Here is an 8,339-nt window from a genome sequence, read left to right as displayed (position 1 = left end):
GGTGACCTACCTTCCTCAAGACATTTTCTGAAATGATTTCTAAAGAGATGTGATATGGGCAACTTTCCAGAACTCGCTCAGTAGTTAGTTGTTTAATAGATGACTAAGTGGGATTGGAGGTGGGGGTGGGAAGCAGGGAGAAGGAGAGACATGAGTGGAGAATGATTTCCAAGGCTGGATCTTTTCTTTATTTGACTGTAGTAAATTTTAACAAGGCCCTTAATGAAATCCCCGGGCTTAGCAGAGTCTCTATGTTTGTAAGTCACTGGCCCCGGGACGGAGAAAGGGAACACGGAAATCTGGCGCAGAGTTTAGTCCTGCTGAGCTGTGGCCCATTCAGGTGAGCCAGCCTGGTCAGAAGGAGTCCTGGGCTCTGAGGGCATCACTCCTGCCCAGACACATCAACCAAGAGTCCTGATGTTCGCGCAGGAATAGCCCCGGCTCCTTGGAGGACTTGTCCCATGTCAGTGGCTGCCGGTTGATGAGATGTTTGAAAGAAATTCTCAGAGACACTTATCATGGGTCTGCTGAGCTTCATGTCATGGTGCTTTGGAAACATTACAAAATAGATATTGGGTAATCATCGAAAACTTGTCTCATTTCCCAATCTATAAGATGCCCTTTCTCACCCCCCAAAAATGACTTCAACCAACAATGAGGAGTTATCGTTGTTAGTGTTAATAAATAATATTGTTAGTGGGCAATAAAAAGTAAAATAGGACAATAAGACTGGTTTCCATCTTCCAGCACTTCAAAAAGAAAAGAAAGAGGGACGCCTGGGTGGCTCAGTTGGTTAAGCAGCTGCCTTCGGCTCAGGTCATGATCCCAGCGTCCTGGGATCGAGTCCCACATCGGGCTCCTTGCTCAGGAGGGAGCCTGCTTCTCCCTCTACCTCTGCCTGCCATTCTGTCTGCCTGTGCTCGCTCTCTCCCCTTCTCTCTCTGATAAATAAATAAAATCTTTTAAAAAAATAAAAAAGAAAGAAAGAAAAGAAAAGAAAGAAAGAAAAGGAAAAAAAAAGAGAGAGAGAAAAAACATTTTCCTACCATTGAAATCTTCTGTGTAGAGTGAAAAATGAAATTTTTATCAAAGTGGGCAGTAGTACACATAGGGCTTCCCCAGGATCATATTCTTGATTTCCTACAACATACTTAAAAAAAAAAAAAAAAAAAAAAAAAAGCGCCAGCTTGTGTAATGGCAAAAACAGCTGCAGCCCATTTGCTGACAGCAGAACCAGGTAACTTTTCAAGTGTGGTTGAGCTTTTTTTTCTCTTCCCTTTGACCTGACATCCATAAGTAAAGATTTTAGGATGTGTAAAACCCAGAGCTCTGACAGAGCAGGCCCTTCCCCACCCCCAGGCAGAAACTGTCTTGAGTGTGCAGGACAGAGCGTTCCTCCAGCCGCTCTCCTCAGGGGTCTGCAAAACATCACAAATTCTGGCCTCCTTCTCCAGAAATCACCATCCTCGCATTAGAATCAAGCCATCTTACTTGTCACCTGTCACTTGTCACCTGACCTGGACTACAGTAAACCCAAAGGTTTATCATCCAAAGTCTCGTCATCCCAGGTGATGGAGACCCTCACCAAGTAAAGGCGTTTTCCAGCTCTGGCTCTTCTGCAAACCAGAGAGAGGTCATCTGGAACCAGACACCTCTAAAAGTTCACACTTCACAGAGGCTCATGTGAGGCATGTGGAACTGAAGTCTGGACTGCTAGCGCCTGGGCCAGGCTGGGGCTCGGAAGCAGTGCAGGGTCCCAGAAGAGCAGCCGAAACCAGTTTTGGGTTACAGCTTTGGCCCGCGTGGACTTAGCGTCTACAGCGGGCTTTGCTTCCCTGAGCCCCGTTATCTTCTTCTGGAAAAAAATTGGACTCACATTTCTCATCTCACCAGGCTATTGGGAGGGTTGAACAATACAATATAAGTGAAGGAACTGTATAAACTGTAAAACTCTAAAAATAAAAGGTGTTATATGTGAATGAGTACAAATCGCAGTGGACCATTTCAGTTCTACAAATGAATTTGTGTACGAATCTCAGATACGAATTTTTGTCCACATTGTTTGTGTCAACTTAATTTCTTCAGGTCCATTGCAGAGTTGCCAGACTCCGCAAATAGAAGTACAGGACACCCACCCAGGATAGGACGTCCTGGATTGTCTCTGGCCACCGAGGCCCTATCCATCTAGGCTGCCAAGAAACCATGGTGGGTGTGGCTTGGGTTCCACTCTCAGTCTGGGCCACTGTTCTAGGGCCTTGTGGAAACCAAGCAAGTTACGTCTGTGATGCCCCTGACCCCCTCCATGTGGCAGCTAGGGTCGCCTGCTCTCTGTGGTCACACTGCAGAGCTGAGAATCATTTTGCCCACTTATCTCCAGTCCTGTGTTTGCCTGGACGTACGACACAGCCTCTGCCTGTGGGGGGTGGAGGGTCTTGCTGAGGCAAGAGTCATGAGGTTGAGTCTTCCTTGCCTGAGCACCCAGCAGTCCCAGCCTCAGTCTCTCTCTGTCTCTCTGCCTCTCTTAGTGTCTCGTGCCCTCATTCTCCTCCTGCCTCTGCTCCCAGCCCCAGGATATTTCTTTCTGTTCTGGAAAAAACCTGTCTCTACCTTGGTTCTCTCCAGTTCACTTTGCCTTTTCTTCCATCCAGTTCCTCTTTCGCCCCCTTCCCTCTCCACAAACCCTGCTGGTTCAACTCCAGGCATCAGCTTTCAGACTGTCAAAGCCAGAGAGCCTTGCGAGGGACTCCTCCTTTCTCTCTGCTTTGAACCATCTCTGAGGCAATGAAGGCAATGAGGCTGATTGGCCACGCACTTGAGGAGAGAAGACAGGAGAGGAGAAAACAAATGAAAAATAGATGCAAATGAATAGTTCAGAATACGTTCCAGCCGTCACGAAAATGATGCTCATTTAGCATGTATTTAATTACACCCCGTGTTGGTGCATTCCTCTACTGGTCTTTTCCTGCACTACGTGTATAATGTGGGAGAGGGCCAGGCACTGTGTTTCCGCGTGCCTGCTACCTCGTCTGGAGTGAGAGCTCAGCGAGTGTTTGTTGAACGGGTTTGGTGACTTATGGCTGCTTCGTGTGATGTTGGGATGCGCTATGAGGATGCTAAGTGCCTTCCAGGAACGTGGGCTGCTCTGGAGACAGCAGCGGACCAGATATCACCTCCGTGGGTTACCGATGGTTTGCCCTTCGTCAGCGTAGATGGCTGCCTGGGCTGGAGGAGCCTGGCACAGAGAGGTGATGCGGAAGGGAGCTGGGAGCTGCATCGCACGCTTGCTCTTTGGCAAAAGAAGGAGGAGGATGTCTGCAGATGGACTACCCAGTGACACTTGGCATTGTTTCAAATTAATGATATCTTTCTGAGAGTCTTACAGACCTCGTCAGCTGACTCAGCCCAGTTACGATCATCCAGAGACACAGCTACACGGGATCTGGAAAGTGAATTAGCAAGCTGCCGGTTTCCAAAGTTGCAGGGGAAGACTTGAGGTAGAACAGAAATTTCAAGAGGAGGAAGATGATTTTCTGGCTTGATACCTTTTGGGGTCCTTTGGCTTTGTGTCCCAACGTGATCCCTCTCTCCTGGTTGACAGTTCCTGGTTTCCTCTAAAAAGAGCAGTGATTTTTTGCTCATACTAAAATGTGACCTTGGGTACAGAAAGCTCAAGGTGCCTTCGCTCAAATCCCAGCTCACCAGCTTACTAGCGGCGCGACCTCAGATAAGTGAGCTCATCTCTGAACTTGGGCTTCCTCGTCAGTGAAATGCGAGTGATGGCACATATAGACATTCACCGTGAGCTGGTGCGAGGGTCACATGCGAAAATGTGCGAAAGGGCTTGCCGTAGGACCTGACAGATACTAAGGGCATGGGGAGTGTTTGCGGTTACTGCTTTTGGAATAATTTAGCTCTGAGGCAAAGTGAGAGCTGGAAGATTTCCCTTAGAAAGGGGATGGTGAGTTCAAGGGGCTTGTCTAGGCTGCAAGAGCTGGAAGCCTCTTTTCCTCAGTGAAGAGAGGGGCCTGGCTGGGACCAAAAACCCCCTGCGTTTCTCCGGCTCCTTCCAGATGCCAGCTCTAGCTCCGACTCTGGACTCTTCTCCCGGGTCCTGTGCTCCTCACCTGGCCGGGAAGGCAGGCCCCGTTCTCTGCGTGCTGCTCCTCCCAGCCCCACAGCTCCATTACCACAGATGATGTGCGGACCCGGAGATGAGTCTTCCCAGAAATCATTTGCCTTGTTTTGTAGGAGTTTGGAGGCCACCTTCTCCACGGGACCCAGAGTTGTTTCTACCTCACATCCTGCCAGAGATGGTTTCTTTCCATCACAGTGAACTGATTTTTTTTTTTTTTTGCTTATTTTTTTAAGATTTTATTTACTTATTTGACAGACAGAGAGCACAAGCAGAGGGAATGGAAGACAGAGGCAGAGGGAGAAGCAGGCTCCTCGCTGAGCAGAGAGCCCGACTCAGGACTCAATCTAAGGACCCTGGGACCATAAGCTGAAGGCAGCTGAGCTGAAGGCAGATGCTTAATCAACTGATCCTATATTTTTTCCTTCTTTTTTTTTTTTAAAGATTTTATTTATTTATTTGACAGACAGATCACAAGTAAGCAGAGAGGCAGGCAGAGAGAAAGAGAGGAGGAAGCAGGCTCCCTGCTGAGCAGAGAGCCCAATGTGGGGCTCGATCCCAGGACCCTGAGATCATGACTTGAGCTGAAGGCAGAGGCTTTAACCCACTGAGCCACCCAGGCGCCCCTCTTTTTTGCTTCTTAATCTCTATCTTTTCCTTTATGGACTTCACCCAGGAGGATGAAGTTATTGTTCCGCCAGGAACCATATAGAGCTGGGGGCATATGCCCAACATGGCAGCAAGAGGATCCCCTAGAGCTGGCAACCCCGCAGGAAAGTGGCAGTTCTCCTCAGACTGGGCTCCAGGAAACCCAGCACCAGAACCTCCTGGCTGGCCAGCTGCTTTGCAAGGGTCACTGTTTGGTGCCCCATTAAGGCAGCAGGGAAAAGGGAGGCTAGCAGGGAAGATTGACATCCAAATGAACAACAGCCCGAGATGATTGCGCTGTCTCTGAGTGTCCCAGCTGGAGAGGTCTGGGCAACCCAAGGTCCCTAAAGGCAAAGTGTGGGCACATACCTCTGTGCGTACAACCCCACTGCGTGGGGTCTTCAGCTCTGATAAACCCAAGGAAGGAAAGCTGTGGAGAGGCGCTTTCTCCTTTACGCAAGTCAGGTTAGTCAGAACGGTAGCAAAGCCAGTAGCTATGCATTCCGCCAAGCAGACAGACTGCGGCGTATGTCAGCAAACATACCCGGGCTGTGCGCCCCAAATACACACCTCCAAGTGCACACACACATGCACAGGTCTGATGTAAACACGTTTACGCAACTACCCCGAGACTCCTGAGCTCTCTCTACCTAATCTCATTTTAAAGTCTGTTCTTTCTGAATCAAAGAATAGAGGATGAGGCTGGGGCTAGGAGAGTAAGCTCACGCGCTGGCCCTTCATCCCTGATGGTCAGAGCAGGGCCCCTGAGGTTGCCAAGGAGCTGTGACGACAGAACAGGAGAGTCGTGTGGGCCTGTAGGTGGCAGCCGCGGAAGGAGGCGGGCAGTGCCGTGTGAGGGGAGGGCCGGGCTCGCCCGGGACCCAGGCTGCTTCCCGGGCACCACATGTGCCTTCCCCAGCCTTTGCCAGGGAGTGACAGCTGAGAGGGCCAGCGGGCTCGGTGTTACTCTCTGACTGGCTTGGATGGGAGGCGCTCCTGGTTTCTGGTAGAGTCATTTCTTATTTAGGAAACTTTGGGCAGGAAAAAACAAGTGGAGGTGTGGAACTGGCTTTCTCTCATTGGGCTTTCAGATCCTGCTGCTAATAGTAAACACCAGGCTGTCATCAGCTCTTTGTGCTCAGAGAAGTGGGAGTGTGTGTGTACATGTGTGTGTGCGTGTGCGTGTGCGTGTGTGTGTGTGTGTGTGAGAGAGAGAGAGAGGGCAGGGGGAGAGGGGTGGGGGGGAGAGTCTTTAAATTTTAATTGGTCTGCAATGAAAGATTTAACTGTTTAAAAAACAAAACCCTCTTAGTCCCAGACCACAACTTATGTGCTAATGTGGGAGGTTAGGGGCTAGTGAAGAAAGGAGGAGGGGAGGGGCAGATTCCTAATGGATCCCACAGGGGGTTGCGCTGTTAAGGGATAGGGGAACCAACCATATGGACAGTGGAATACAATCCCGATCTGCTGACTCTCCAGCTCTTGCACCATCTCTTAGGCGGGAAGGGAATCTTTGCTCTCCTTTTATTTAGGATTGTCCCGTAAGTGAAATAGATGATGAGGGCATGTGAAGTTGCTTTAAGGTTTAGCATATACCCTGCTTCAGAAGACACCCTGGTTGGTAGATGGTTATGCTGTAAAGCCCCGAATTACAGTGATGTAGCGGGTGCCTTGGGACTCAGGCATTGCTGTTGGCTAAGATGATTCTTTGCTTATCCGTCCTCCCCTTCACTCAGGTTGTGAACCCTAATCCCATGGTGTCCCTCAGCCCAGCACAGTGCCTTGTCCTGAGGAGAGATCAGCAAATTCCTGTTGGATTTTCTGCAGGCGTTTGGGGCAGGTACAGCCCCTAATTGCCTGTGGCCCTGACGAGTTCTGTATCCTGCCACTGGGATACAGCAATGAGCCTTAAGTTACAATGCCGACGGCCTTCCAGGCATCTTGCACTGAGTTTGCTGCGCTGGTGTTTCAGCCCCACCCCCACAGCAGAGGAGACTATGCCCTCCAGAAGGACAGGGACTACGTCTTCCCTGCTAACGCTGTATCTGCCACTCTAGAAAAATGTCTGGACCATCCTGGGTACAATAAATGTTCATCAAATGAATGAATGAGTGAATGAGTGAGTGAGAGAATGGATGTTCCAGCTGCATTTTGCCCTGTACCCTGGTTATCCAGCTGAAAAATGTAACTGGGGCCGTATGCGCTGGCCCTGTCACCAGTGCCATTTGCAAATCTATTCTAAATGGCACAGAGCTGAGTTGAACTTAATGCCTCTGTTCTGGTTCAGCAGGTCATCAGGGAAGACTGGGATGGTGGGGATGGTGATGCCTGCCATTAACCGAGAGCCTGCCGTGTGCCAGGAACTCATGCATTTTACGTGCGTTGTCTCATTGAATTTTCAGAGCGGTTCGGTAGTGCGGTTACTCAAGTTCCATTTCCCAGTCACTGTTGCTCAAAAGAGGTTAACCCACATGTCCAGAGCCCCAGAGCTGGGAAGGTGTGGAGGCTCTTGAGCAACCCCAAAGCCCCTTCCCTTATCTCCCTGTCTTGCTGAGCAGTATCAGACTCAGCGTTGGAGGAAGGCCCAGAGGGGTTTACAGTAAAAGCAGCAGAAGAGAAACAAATTGTAGGGAGTCTATTATGCTTGATCTTAAAAGTCTTGTAATGATCTTGTTTTCTCTGGAGGACATTGTGAAAGCCAGTGATTTACCATTCTCCCTGGCCAGGAGAAGATGTCCAGGCGACCAGCTCTACCTACCTGTGCCTCAGGGCTCCGAACCTACCCCAGCAGGGACTCTGGAGAACCCATTCCCACCCACTTGTGTTTCCCTTAGACGCACAGAGGATCAGCCCCTCCAATTTCATGGTGTTTCCACCCCCCCCCCCAGGCAGGTCATGGGCTTCTAGCCAAAAATCCTTTCAATTAATGGACTAGGAACAGCACCCATGAAGAAAATTAGAAACAGATAAGAAGAGAAGGGCCTCCGTGCTCAGAGCAGAGGAAGGGAATAATTCTTGGATTATGCTGATGATTTACCAATGTTTTCCTAATGTGAGAATCGGTCAGCAGGGGCCCGAGTTTTTTACGAGGGAGGAACCTCTTCCAGACAGCTCACTCCCCAACAGCCCCGATAAATCCCCACACCCCCACTTCCAGTGAGAACGCTGCCCTCTCCAGAGTCACGGTGTCAAAGCCTGTTTAGCTGTTCTTTACGTATCGGCCGCAACCCCAACATTAGTTCATGCTTGGAATATGAAGCTATTTCATATTTATTCTTGTTTTATCTGGCAGGGAGCCTTAAAAGAAAAAAAAAGGGTCCCCTGCTGGTGCTGTTCAGCTCTTATATCTTTATAGTCTCTTGAATTGATTTGACAGAGCAATCACGGGCCATGGGTGAGACCAAAGGCCTCTCTCAGCAACAGGCTGGAAGAACGGACAAGACTGCGCAACTCACTTCCCTGGGCTAGTCCAGCCACGTCCGTGTTCTGCCCTGGGGTGGACACGGGGGCCTAGGGGCATGCCCTCACCTACACTGGACCGTGCAGACCGGTGCCATGG

The 8,339-nt window shown here is 49.9% G+C and overlaps 1 protein-coding gene across 1 annotated transcript in view; it reads left to right on the top strand.

The window, feature by feature from the left end:
- Nucleotides 1-8,339, top strand: part of SLIT3 (slit guidance ligand 3) — a 589,205-nt gene that overhangs the window by 273,256 nt on the left and 307,610 nt on the right. The window lies entirely within an intron of this gene.

Source organism: Mustela lutreola, chromosome 5 (assembly GCF_030435805.1).
Source record: "Mustela lutreola isolate mMusLut2 chromosome 5, mMusLut2.pri, whole genome shotgun sequence".
NCBI lineage: Eukaryota > Metazoa > Chordata > Mammalia > Carnivora > Mustelidae > Mustela > Mustela lutreola.
This window is presented reverse-complemented; position numbering and strand designations above follow the sequence as displayed.